This window comes from Neopsephotus bourkii, unplaced genomic scaffold, assembly GCF_033783945.1.
Source record: "Neopsephotus bourkii isolate Nb327-2 ecotype Australia unplaced genomic scaffold, CSIRO-AGI_Nbou_v1 NB_745, whole genome shotgun sequence".
In the NCBI taxonomy this organism is placed as follows: domain Eukaryota; kingdom Metazoa; phylum Chordata; class Aves; order Psittaciformes; family Psittacidae; genus Neopsephotus; species Neopsephotus bourkii.
The window spans coordinates 2,402,615-2,415,920 of record NW_026901243.1 but is presented as its reverse complement, the minus strand read 5'-3'; the positions used below and the strand labels follow the sequence as shown (position 1 = coordinate 2,415,920).

Sequence of the window (13,306 nt, the reverse complement as noted above, 5' to 3'; positions counted from 1 at the left end):
GAACTTACCCGGGGCAGCTCCTGGCTGAGTGGAGCAGCCAACTAAAACTCTCTCCTCCCTTGCTGCTTTTCCCAAGTGCCCCAAGGTGCCCTGAGAAGCCTTTGCCCAACCCCTCACCTGGGCAAAGGGAGCCCTGATCCATCAGGCTCAGCAGCCTGATGCATCCCAGCAGGCTTCCATCCAGGGGCATTTGCAGCACATCTGCTCCTTTCTCACCAACAGAAAGGATAGGTGTTGGGTGAGATGTTCTTTGTGGACCTTTCAGTTAGGCTGAGAAATGGAGGTTGTTTTTACTCTCTATGGTCACCAGCTTCTCAGTGCCCAGAGATGATTCCAGGCAAACTGTTCTCCCTTGCTGTTCCATTTGCTGGGATGTTTTTCCCAGTGATGGCTGCCTGTCAGCACAGCTGCTTGAGTTATGCTTGTGAAACACATGAACAGAAAAGCTCCTCTACTGTTGCTCTGCTCCTTTTACTGGGAATAACACCCCCTCCACCCTCCAGCACACACACAGGCACAAGCAGGCTGTGTATTAACTCATTCCTGCCCATGCCTCCCTCACTCCTGAAAGCACTTGTTGCACAGACGTACCAGAAGCATCAATTTTAGGCAGATTTTAAAGGATGGCTGCCCCTTCCCGTGTTGTGCTGGTGTTCCTGCTCCCTATGTTTAGCCAAGCTGCCTGCTCCCGGACTAACCATATCTCTGACCTCACCGGTCACTTCCATCCAGGGGAACAAGCTAGGTCTCTCAGGCAGGATTCAGGCTGAGAAAGACAAGGGAAGCAATTTATCCCAGCTGGGGCAGTCTACTCCACCACAAACAACCCTGACAAACTGGCTTTGCAGCAGTGACCCCAACTCCCAGATGTATCCTACTGCTGCTCTGGGATGCTGTGGGACACATGCAGACACCACGAAGGGGTTCAGTCCTCAGCATCCCATCCTGGCCCAGACATCCCAGCTCAGCTATTTACTGACCTGTCTCCCATCTCCCTCAGCAGTACGTAGGTCTGGAAGTATCCAAGTGTTACTGGCCAGATTTTCTTATTTCTACCCACTTTGAGCTCTTCTTCACCTTCAGCTACTTCATTCACATCTGCTGGTGCTGACTCACAGGAAGTCTCTGTCAGTGATGTAAAAACTACCGAGAGGGAGGAGAAACAGAGGAATTGGGTCAGTGAGAGAAGGGGCTTGGGGTAGGAAACAGCAGCCCTAAAATACCTCAGTTTATGGTGGGGGAGATCTCCAGCCAATGCTGCCTCCCTGACTGCACTCCTGCCTGGCTGCCCAGTGCCTGGTCCCTCCACAGGCACTGCCTGGGCTGCAGGCTCCTGGGAGCTGTAGTCCTCCGCAGGGATGCTGCTTGCTAGGTTGCTTTGGAGGATGCCTACATTTGGTGGCTCTGGGTTGTTACAGGGAAACACAGTGCCCATGCTGCAGCAGGCTGGAAATAGCTTTTGATTTACATTAGTTCTCTTCTTTAATTGCTATTTTTAGGCAGCTGAACTGCTTTGCATTAGAAGCCCCCACGTAGTTCCAAGCTGTCCATGTGGATGCTTTCACTCTCTGTTTGCGTGGATGACTCCCTTGGAGCTGTGCAAGCAATTAAAGCCACCCTACTCTCCTCTTCCCTGACCTTTTAGTCTGTGGATCTCAAAACACTTTGCAAATGGGAAATGCAGGGATGTGACTTGAAAGAGAAGGTCTGGTGAGGCAGTGGCAGAGCTCAGGTCTGCATCCTCTACTAGACATGGTGGAGGAGTCTCAATCAGTGAGACCAAGAAAATGGTTTTGTCTGTGTGGCTGTGAGTCCCCTTTTAAGTCTCCATCTCCCAGAGGAGGTTGGACTGCCTGTTCCTGGATGCTCTGTAGCAGGTAGCAAGCTGGAACCAGTTGCCCAGAGAAGCTGTGGCTGCCCCATCCCTGCCAGTCTTCCAGGCCAGGTTTTACAGGGCTTGGAGCAACCTAGAAGGTGGAAGGTGTCCCTGCCCATGGCAGGGGGTTGGAATTGGATGAGTTTTAAGGTCCCTTCCAACTTAAACCACTCTGTGAGTCTGTGATTATTCAGCTTTGTTGAGAATCTTTGGGGTTCTTTTGTTGGGGAAGTTCTCACTTCTCCCTCATTCATATTGGCAAAGCTACACACCGAAGCATGTGGGTAGGGAGGGCATATTCAGGCTGCACAGATGTATAATGATACAGTTACATGCCTGCTTTTCAAAATTCCCCTGCAGACTGGGGCTAAACCCTAGGCATTGTGTTGCTAAGGGCAGCAGGATGCCTTCTGTGCTCCAACCCAGCATCTGGCTGACCATGCTGGGATGCAACAATAGCCACAGACCTTCACAGCCCTGTTCCACTTTCCATGCTGGGTGCTTGGCAATCAGTTTGTGAAAAGCAAGCAGAGTGGAGTTAAGCAATGTTAGGCTGTGCATTAGTGGCTGAGCTGCTCTGAGCCCCTGGCATCTGAAAGTGATTTGGTGAGTAGAAACAGGCTCCCTTAATGCTGAGCTAAAGATGGATCAGGCTTATTATTTGCATGGAGATGTTAAGATGAAAAGTAGACTTATTTTCTCTGCTACATACTTTGTAGCAGAGAATGCCTTTAGGAGATAAAAGAAATTGTTATGACAGACAACTAATCACAGCACATCCTTGATAATTCAGCCCTGTGAAACATCTGTGCACAGCATAAAAAGCAAACTGAGTAGTACACTCAAGAAGCATTTGATGCAGGCTGGGAAATACCCCATGAAAATTGCTGGGAATATGCTCTCCTATTAATGAGAAATATTTCCAGACATCAAAGAATCTCTCCCTCCCCTTTCTCCTCTGCTGAATCCCTGCATCAGTGTAGCAAAGGACAGCCAGTCAGTGAATGTCCCAGCTGTAAGGACAACCTCCTTTCAGCCCCATTTACCTTACATTCACTAAGGTTTAGCTGTCTGTTCCTCAGGCAGGCAAGGTCTTGTTAGTGAAGGTAATCCAGGCCTATCTTCCCCGAGAGTGCAGACATCCAGGATTGCCTCTTCCCCAGCTTTATCCTCTGTGGGACTGAAGTGCTGAGACACAGGAAGCCTATGTCAAAGGTCTGCAAAAACTACCCAGAAAAAGAGGATAGAAAGGGGCTCAAAGGGAGTCATATAGTGCTGCAGGAATTGGGCTCCTAGACCATCTGGGCTAGGTGTGACTGTCACCACTCAGAGCATCCCTCTTCCCCTCAGCCATAAGACAGAGAAGGGGCTGGGGAAGCAAAGGCTGAACCTCTGCAGGTCCTGCTTGGAACAGGAGCTCCTCATGCTCTATCCCTCTGTAAAGGCAAGCAGTAAGGAACACCTAGAGGGTCTGGTGTAATTTCTACCGTACACCACTTTATGGAGATAAGTCTCAGAGAGACCACATGTGCTCAACCTGTGCAGCTCAGATGCTGCTGCCTGCAGAGTGAGCAAAGGAGTGCTGATCTGTGACCTGTTTTCCTATCTTTCCAGTCACATTCATAGGGCTGGGGTAGGGGTGTGTGTTTATGTGTGTGCATAAGATACCCAGTTTGGGGTGGTCCATCCCAGGAAATTAATCACAAGCTCCTTAGTTTCTGATCACACCTGACCCCTTAGGTGGGGACAAAGGTAGGCATGCAGGCCTGGTTAGAGCGTTTTGCAACATAAAGATCACCTTGCAGCAATGACTTCATGTGGGCTCATGCTCAGGAAATGAGCTCTTGTGATGTATCTTTCCTTCCTGCACTTCAGCTCTTGTGCACAAGGATGTTCAGCCTAGGAAAACAACAGCAGATGATGCTTCGAAGAGAGGAGCGAGAACCCAGGAAGGTGCAGGAACATCCATAAGCTCATTTCTCATTCACCCCACCATAAGTAGCAAATGGAGTCATCAGTGGCATCAGCTAACATGGGGCTTTAATGTACCCTGAAGTCACTGATAGCGAGTCAATACAAACAGGCAAAGCTGTAAGTGAGGTTTGATCTGGATCTAACACCTTCCCCCAGGGAAGCCCAGATTTTCGTGATGTTTCCCAGGCTCCACAGCATTTCTTCATGTTAGATCTGATCCACAACTCATTTCTGCCATCTGGTCAGAGGCTTTACAGTTCCCTTTTCCACGCTTCACATTCCCCACTCTTCTCTCTGCTCTTCAACCTAACCTAAGCTAGTTAAAGTTATAATAAATTAACTTGATCAAAGTAAGACATTATTTGTCACAAGAGCTTTTCTGCTTCTTTGCCCATCCACTCTGATGGGGAAGTTCTGGGCCCTGCAATACTGGCTAAATAAGAATGTGCCCTTGACTATGCACAATGAGCTGCAGCTCAGTGGTGCAGCAAAAGGGTATTAGCGATCTCTGCCTGCATCCTAAGCCAACACTCTGAGCTATGACTAGGAGTAACCAGTTTTCAGGGTTGCTTAGCTTGTAGTTCACAAGATTCAGTTTCCTAAGCCCTTTTTCCCCTAAGTGAGCTCACAGCAGTGCTGTTCCAAGATCTCCTGCAGGGACTGGTTTTCTGCTCTGCAGGCATTTCTAATGGAAAGTGAACTTCAGCACAGTATAATGATGGCTTACTCTTGCATGACTCCAAAACCCTGTTAGTCTCCTAGCAGAAGTTGTCTTCTACATTCAGACACTCACTGTTCAATCTATTTTGTTTCTCGGAGGCCAGTGCACATGTAGAAATGAGTACAGTTTGTACCTTATTTATTTGCAAAGCATCTTATCCTATTTTTCAGATAATGAAAAAGGAGAAAATCTCGTGACTTGGTAGAGAAGGATTTCCAGACCTCTGCTTTTTACTTCTGCCTTTGGTTTACAGTGACTTGGAGGAGGTTGGTGCCCTTTGAAACAGCAGCTCCCCAGGGAAGAGGCCAGACAGAAGCAGAAGAGGCAGAAGTCAGCTCGGGGTGGGAAAAAAGAGTGAGCAGTGGGGCTCTGCAGTGTCCCCCATGGGACAGCAGTCCTTTTTACAAAGGATGGCAATGGGCTGTAATCAACTCCTGCAGAGAGCCACTGGCCAGCACTGCCCAACTCACCTACCCCATTGCAGGGGCTGCTCCTGCTTCCAGGCTAACCCTGATCCTAGAAAAGGAGATCACAGATTTTATTGACCTTGTTCAGAGTATCTGCAGCTGCAGACTAGTCAGAAGCTTTGGTCCTTTGATGGAAATCTCTCACCTTGGCTTTGTTCCAGCACAAGAAATCACTTTCAAGGGAGAAACTGTGCTTTGGGTCAGGAGATGGAGGCAGTGACTCTAAGCGTGCCTTGGCTACAGGAGGTTCAGCTTGATAACCTGGTCCCATGTAGTGCTACCTGGTTGCAACACTTTGGCTCTGGATGGGATGAGGGGTAGCTAAAGTGCTGGTTGTAAGTACTCATACCCCACGGAGGCTGCCAGTCACAAGTGAACAGATAAAGCCTGTGTAGAAGTATGTGATACTGAGTGTTCTGTTGCTCACCCAGTTTTCATCCTGGTGTTTTTCCTTTTCTCACTCCCCATCTGTATGGACACTAGGCTCCCTGCAGCCCGGGATTTGTGAAGAAGTTCTCATGGGAACTATCATATTCTCAAAAGGCAAGTAAACATCCCAGGGTACTTGTGTTGGAGCAGATGTTAGCTCTGGCCCCAGAGACCCTCTCGTTCCCACCATACCAGAACATGCTGAGCACCAATCAGCTCCATGCATTCAATTGAAGCATAAAATAAGCACTCTTGCATAAGAGCCTGTCTCCATCTTTCTTCCAGACAAGTCATGCTGAATATTAGAACTGATGCTGAGATTATGGACACAGATAGTCAATGAGGTGATAAAAAATAATCCCACAGCCAAATTCCTCCTGAAATCCACAGAAACAATGTACATGGCTGGAGATAGGACAGCAATTGTCTCAAGACAAGCCTTACCTGACCCACTGTGCAAGACAAGATTTCTTCTTAAAAGTCAAAAACCAGAGAAGAGGCTTATTTTTGTTTCTTTTTTTCTTTAAATAGTTTCTTTATTGAGGAGATATTACAAACTACCAGCCCCAACTATTCCCAGAATTTAGGACACCCACACTGGCAATGGTCAACAGCAAAAGACCCAGTGACTTCCAGGAAAGCTACTGACATTGACTCTGTCCTGTCTGTGTGCACGGACACAGTAATACAACTGGCAAACCTCTCATACCAGCTCCTCTTCCTGGTAAAAGCCTCTACAGTCCTACACTATGCTAATGAAAATGAAATAAATGCCATCCATCTGGTGATTAATTTCCCCCCACTGAAGGCCTCTGCTGTACCCTTGCCCCTCAGCAAGCCTAACAGAGGCTGTTTTGCTTCACTAGCTTGGCTCAGCCATATTCTTTCCAAGGAACACAGTTTCCCAGCCCTGCTGTGAAGTATTTATCCATCATATGGCCCAGACCCATTTTTTTAACAAGGATGCTCCTTAGTCTCCTCTAGAACATCCTAAACTTATTTTTTCCCCTATGCCTCTGCCTTTTCTGTCCTAGAAACGAATCTGCACCAGGTCACAGGCATTTGAAGAGGAGCTTCGTTATCAATCAGTTTGGCTACACTTTGCAGGTGAGGGAACTGAGATTGTCTTCTTCAGAGGCTGTCAGAGCTTCCTCTGCTGTTCAAAATCATGTTCTGGGCCTGACTGTATCAAAGGATGAGAGAATCTAAACACAAAAATTACCCTGTGCTTTTGGGGTTTGGCAGCTGTTCTCAGCTTTGTGCTTGAGTCACCACAATAAAGTGCCTCAATGCAACACACCAGTGTCCAAGTAGCTGGTAAAGGCAAAGCTCAAGAACAGTTCGTCCTGTTCCTTTCCTTCTCTTCATGCCTCAGTTTCCCTGCCTAGAGAGGCAAGCTGCTCCAGGGCGGGCAGTGAGGATAACAAGCAGTTTGGGTCTGAAGCATTACAGCAGGTAGTTGCCCAAAGTCATGATGCATGACTTTCAGGGGCCTCTAAGAGGATGCTATCTGCAGCATGTCCTGTGAGAATGGTATGTGCCTTGGGGGTAGGAAGGGGGCTTCTTTTCTTGCACAAAACCAGGGAGGCAGAGCTACTATTTCACCATGGAGCACTCTTCCACTTGCCTCTTGGACTGTACGTATTACAGCAACACAACAAACCCAGTATGTGTCTCCGCTTGGCAGTGCCCAGCTGGCCATGCAGCAGTGCTGCAGAGAAACCCTGGGGAGATGCTCAGGGGATTGTGGATTCCCTCCACATCTCTGCTCCACTAGGGGTTTTCAAGACACAAAGATTCCTCTGACTAGGGAACACTCACACAAAATCATCACCAGTGAGCAACGAAGACTGCTGAACTGTACATGCTTTTGAATAGCTGCACATTCCCCTTTACACCAGGGACAGGAAAGGAAAACACCCTGACAGGGAAATATTTTCTAGCTCTTCAGTCCTTAAAGACTGAAGACACTTCCAGCTATTCCTTCTGCTTGCTTTGAATTCCCTAAATCCTGCCCAATGAAGTCAATATCCTACCAAGAGCTTCACAGTAACAGGTAGGGAAGCAGGTGGCTGAGAACCAGCCCTGGTGTTGCTCCAGCTGGTGAAGTCACTGATGCCTCTGAGACTTTGTGGTGACAAAGCCACCTGTTCATCAGAGATGTAAAACTCAGTGCTAAGAAAAGCTGTCCCCATTTACATCCATGCAGTGGGCCTGTGGGGGCACAAATCATAATCTGTTGGTCTCTGGGCTAGCTTTGCAAAAACAGTCATTAATTTTATGGACCTGGTTTAAGCCAATTTGGGAACCTGGTTTGTGGGATTCAGGGCTTAAAACCCCACTCTGGCTGGCAATAGTTTACTCCAGATATGTACACCTGGTTTACTAAGGTCCATCAGCCCAGTAAGATCAAGGTGTGGATCAGAGCTACATGGGAACTGGCCCTTGCTTTAAACCCTTGACTAGATGGGAGAGGTTCCTTCAGCATTCTCAGAAACACAGTATTCTGACAAATATAAATCCTGCCTGGTCCCCCTAGCCAGACTGCCCACCCAAGACAATTTTAGCATCCACAACTTTGGCACTCTTTAGAAGCACAACCATACCATTACAAAGGATGCCAAGCTTTTATCCCTCCATCTCTAAGCGTTCTGAGGAGACCTGGCTCTCCAGCCCCATCCCACCCCTGTAGGCAAATGATGCTCTGGGGGTTGTCCTCAGAAAAGCTGCAGAGGACTTGTTTCCAGCAGTGCTCTGCCCCATTGTCACCACTGGACCCTCAAGTTGACCTCCCAGTGCCCACATACTGCACACATAAGGCGAGTAGAGTTTGTCTCCATCCCTCCCCTTTCCCAAAGGACTCCCACAGGCCAAGCACCACGTCCTCTCAGCGTTCCTCTTTGCTATTCATGGGGTACAACACTCTATGTTTGTTGTGGTGGGGTCCACTGCTGGTCCCTGTGGCCTCCCCCTGTTTTAAGCAGGGAGCAGCTCCTTCCCGTTCATGGATCTTCTGGTGCCTCCTCAGGTACTTCTTCAGCCGATAACGCTTCGCACAGACCCCACACTTGTAGGCCCCACCTCGGGAGTGGAGCAGCTGGTGTTTGATCAGGTGGCGCTTATGGGGGAAGCATTTCCCACACTTGGTGCACTTGCATGGCCCCATGCGGACATGGATGGTTTGGTGACGGAAGAGGTTGGCCTTCTGGTTGAAGGTCTTCTCGCACTCAGGGCACTGGTAGGGCTCCTCCTTGGTGTGAATCTTCTGATGCCGGACCAGATTTGACCGCTGGGTGAAGCTCTTCCCGCACTCGGTGCATTTGAAGGGCTCGCTCATGTGGACTCGCTGGTGGCGGATCAGCTTGCGGTTCATGCGGAAGCTCTCCCCACACTCACTGCACTTGTATGGCCCCTCACTCGTGTGGATCTTCCTGTGCCTGGTCAGGTTTGATTTCTGGTTGAAACTCTTCCCACACTCAGGACAGGGGAAAATCCGTTCACCCCTGGGAGCTCCTTTCACTGAGGGGTCTTTGGACGTGGATTTCTCCTGGTTCTCCAGCATCCTCTCTTTGGTGAACAAATAGCTCTTCTGCTTCCTCTTTGGGCTCTGGCCCTCCTGGTGACTGGCCTCCATATGAGGTTCCTCTTTAATGTGGATCCTCTGGATAGCATTGAGGTTTGGCTCCTGCCCATAATGAATCCCAAACTCAATGCTTTCCTGTGGTTCTTCCTTCACATGAAGCACCAGGTTACTGGCTATGGGGACTTCCTGCTCATGCTGGCCATCAGCATTTTCTTCCTTTTTAAGCAGCCTCTCCTGTAAAGCCATCAGTGGGATCTTTCCATAGTCCAGATTTTCTGGTGGCTCTTCCTTGATGTAAAGTTTTTGGCAGGCTATTGCAGAAATGTTTGCCGTGTCATCAGTGGGTGGTCCTGGATCCTCCTTCACCTGGATTTTCCAAGGAGGACTTTTCAGATTAAATGGAATTCTAGGTATGCTACATCTCTGGGAATTTCCTTCATGGGACATATCTTTTGACACAGTCTCCTCTGACCTGAAGGAAAGATCAGGCTCCTCTTTAACCTGCATGACCTGGAGAGACACACCATTAATATGTCCCTCTAGCAGCTTTTGCTTTTGCTTAGCATGGTTCCTCTGGTGGACACCGAAATACCTTTTGGTGCTCAAGCTCTTCCCACACTCGGTACAAATGAAAGGCCCCCCGCGGAGGTGTATCTTCTGGTGGGCCACCAGTGTGGCACTTTGCCCAAAGCACCTACTGCAGTCAGGGCATTTGAAGGGCTTCTCCCTCTTGTGGATCTCTCTATGGGTGGTGAGGGTGCCCTTCTTCACAAAGCTCTTCCCACACTCTGTGCAGGCGAATGGCCTCTTCTCCGTGTGGGTCCGCATGTGGATACTGAAGTAGCTCTTTGTGCTCAGGCTCTTGCCACAGTGGGTGCAGAGGTAGGGACCACCTTTGGTGTGTGTCTTCTGGTGGGCAGCCAGGCATATCTCCAGATGGAAGCATTGCCCGCACTCTCCACAGCAGAAAGGTCTCCCTCCTGTGTGGATGCTCTGGTGGGTCATGAGGTGCCCTTGGGTGGTGAAGCGCCTCCCATGCTCCCCACAAGTGAAGAGCTCCTCTGCTGTGTGGATCCGCTGGTGTCTCTTCAGGTTCCCCTTCCTGCTGAAGGATTTGCCACAGTCCTGACACACGTGGGTCTTCAGTGCCACAAGCTTAAACAAGTCCTTCATGGCAGCAGTGCCATGTACCCAGTGGTGTGCGGTGGTGGAGCTGCCAAGCAGATGTCAGGTACAAAAAGCCACAGCATTATGGGGATGGACTGTCTGGGAGGATAAAAAAACCATCAGGACACACACATCAAAGTGTACTTTAATGGATGCACTTTATTCCCTGTAGGGGAAAGGGTGCTGCTGCTGAACGCCAGCTCTGGGGCAACAAGGAGCATGTGGTCTTCTTCATTTCTCAGCCTCCTTCCAACTCAGCTTGAAGAAGCAATATTTGTAACTCCATTTCCTGGCTACTCTGATCTCCTGGAGAGGCTTCCCTGTCATTGCTGGAGACTTGAGACTACTGGACTGAAAAAATAAAAGTGAAAATAGTTAGGTCGTTATTTCTTCTCCACCTCCTGTGTTCCCTATGTAAACACCACAGGTGGCACCTTGATAGCTCCATGGGAGGCTGAACCTGAGACCTTTGAAGCCACGGGCTTGGCTGGACTAGGAACAGCCTCATTTTCCCTGCCACTGGGGTGGGGGTCTCTGATGTACTTGCTGCTGCAATGAGGTTTTGACTCTTCTATTGCTGCACTATTGATTTACTCTCAGAATAGTCCTCTGTTCTTTGTCCAAGAAGATTTATAAGTAAATATTTAATTAATGAACATTTTTGATGACTGATTGTTCACCAAACAAAACCCCCCAAACCTAAAAGAAAACCAAGCTTGGTACCACTGCAAACCTGAAGTGTTCTGCTTTTTCCTGACAAACCTCCATGTACAGTAGAAGACAGGTTAGTGGTGTCCTCAGGGGACAGCTGGAGACGTGAAACATGGGAAGATAAAGTGACTTTGTCCTCCTCAATAAGGTCCAGTTGACAGCAAGGTCTGGGTTCTATGTATTTACATTTGCATTGCGGAATAAATCAGTGCCAACAGAGATGTGAGCTTTTATCAAGACTGTGAACTGCAGTAGGGAAAGATCAAGAAAGACTGAGGGAAGACAGAGGTGCTGAAAACGACTGTCAGCAAGTGTAGGCTTTTACTTATGGTACTGATAGGTGAAGGTGAGGCTGACAAAATCACCAGTTCTGGGGCTGGCTGCCAGCAAGGACACAAAGTCTCAATGAAACTTGTCCCTGGAGGTCTGGGTGGCTGAGAAGGCTGTGGCCTGATGAGTCCCTGGGGAGCCTGCCACTGATGTGTAAGGGAAGTGGGGAAGGAGGATGCCATGGGTCAGGGGACGAGCAATGAGAGATGTGGAGTATAAACATCCAAACACAACTTTCAGAGTGCGTTACATGCTCCTCAGAGGAGAGTGGTCAGAGTGGTAAATGACGTGGTCAGCTAACCCAGGAGACAGTTATAATGGGGAAATTTACTTCAGATTTAGTCATGATGCTTGTGTTTCCCCTTCAGCTAAGCCACCTCTATCCCCACTGATGTAGGTAAGAGCCACCATTGAAGCACAAGGGTGCTAAACTCTCTATGCTAGTACAGAGGTACCACAGGAAAACAAAACCAACTATTAAAAAGCGCCCCCAAACAAGTACCTGCAAAGTTATACTGAGCCAGGAAGGACAATACACACCCACTTGGAGCAGCAACAGGGTTTAATGTTTGCTAGAGCAAGGAGGGACTCTGAGGGGGGCCAGGACTTCTCCCTGGGTGGGAGAGCAGCTGTGTGACATCTAGAGCAGGTTTTAATTCAGCAGGCAAAGCCTCAGCTGCAGCCAGGCTGGAAAGAGGACTCAGTAAAGTTCAACGGTGTATTTTTAATTGAGAGAGGTCATAACTCCCTCACTGGGGAGTATATTCAGGTGCAGCTGCAGGTAGAGGGGTAGTGGGCTTGCTGCCCTGTCCACAGCCTCTCTCCTCACCACAGATGCTCACGCCAGTCCCTCAGGGAACACATCTCACCAGCAGCAGCATTTCAGTTGCCTCTGGATTTTGGCAATAAGCAACAAATCTCTGAATTCAGGTCAGAGTAAAAGGAGAAATTCCTGCTTACATTATTCCTTTTATTTTATTGTGTTTTTAAAAGTATCCAGATTCTACAGATCCAAATCCTGCCTGTACTTCCAGCTCCGCAATCCCCCTGGGCTCAGCGATTCAATCAAGGGCAGAACCAGATCGCAGGGGGTTGCGTTGTCTTTTCTTTGGGCTACACAGACAAATGAAAGGCAGTTGGCCGAAAGCATCTTACCTGAGCAGGCCATCAACCTCTGTCTGGCATTGCTCTCCTCCGGGGCAGTCTCAGTGGCACAACAGCGTTTGCGACTCAGCTGCGAGTCGTGCTGCAGCCGCAGCTGGTCTGACCTGAAGGAAGTCTGTGACCAGTGCAGTGAGAGCTACCGGAGGAAGGGTGAAGCGAAACAAAGACAAAGAGCAAAGGTTGAAGGGGCAGGGGAGATGCTCTCAGCAGCTCATGCCAGCGGGAAGGATTTTCACGCCACTGCCAAGGTGTTAGCGGGAGCGCAAGAAAAAAGAGGAAGGGATTTTCTCCCTGATGTCCCTTTCTTCTGCACCGCTATATTGGTGGGAAGCTGGAAGGGTCCCCGGCTCGCACTGCCTGCTGGGAATTGTAGTTCTCCCCAGCAGTTCTGGTCCCCCACAGTGCCCTCTCTGCCCTGGCAGACGGTAGGTCAGGATCAGGCCATTTCTGCCTGTGCCAGCCGAAATCGTTTTCTTTTTACTGTTGTGGGCAGGAAACTATCCCACAGTGCTGCAAGCATCCTTCTTCCCTCCCAGGCTGATTGCCTGGGACTTCCTCCAGGAACAGTCATGAGAGGAAAGATGCATTTCAGGGAATATTTCTGTGTCTGCAGCAGCTTGCAGCCCCCTTGAGGGGAGGCAGCAACCAAGGATGGTGCCTAGATACCGGGAAAGGATCCCTTTTACTGCTCAGTGAAAGCACAAAATTGGTGTGCAGATTTGACAAGGGTGGACACTGAAGCATATGGACTTGATTTAGCAGTGATTGAGCACCACCTGGGAGAGGCTGTGTCCCAGCAGGACCTCATAGAGTGCAGCAAGAACTTGCTGGATCTGCCCTGTACAATGAGGCTTAGAGACTCAGCATGAAGCTCCAGCTCAGGA

General features: G+C 49.1%; 1 long non-coding RNA gene across 1 annotated transcript; it reads right to left on the bottom strand.

Annotated features, from left to right (window-relative positions):
- Positions 1-531: 531 nt before the first annotated feature.
- Positions 532-12,888, bottom strand: LOC133212898 (uncharacterized). The gene is made up of 3 exons (XR_009725641.1): positions 12,414-12,888; positions 981-1,143; positions 532-766 (listed from the first exon to the last, which is right to left on the bottom strand). It is a non-coding gene; the product is annotated as an uncharacterized LOC133212898 (long non-coding RNA).
- Positions 12,889-13,306: the final 418 nt, after the last annotated feature.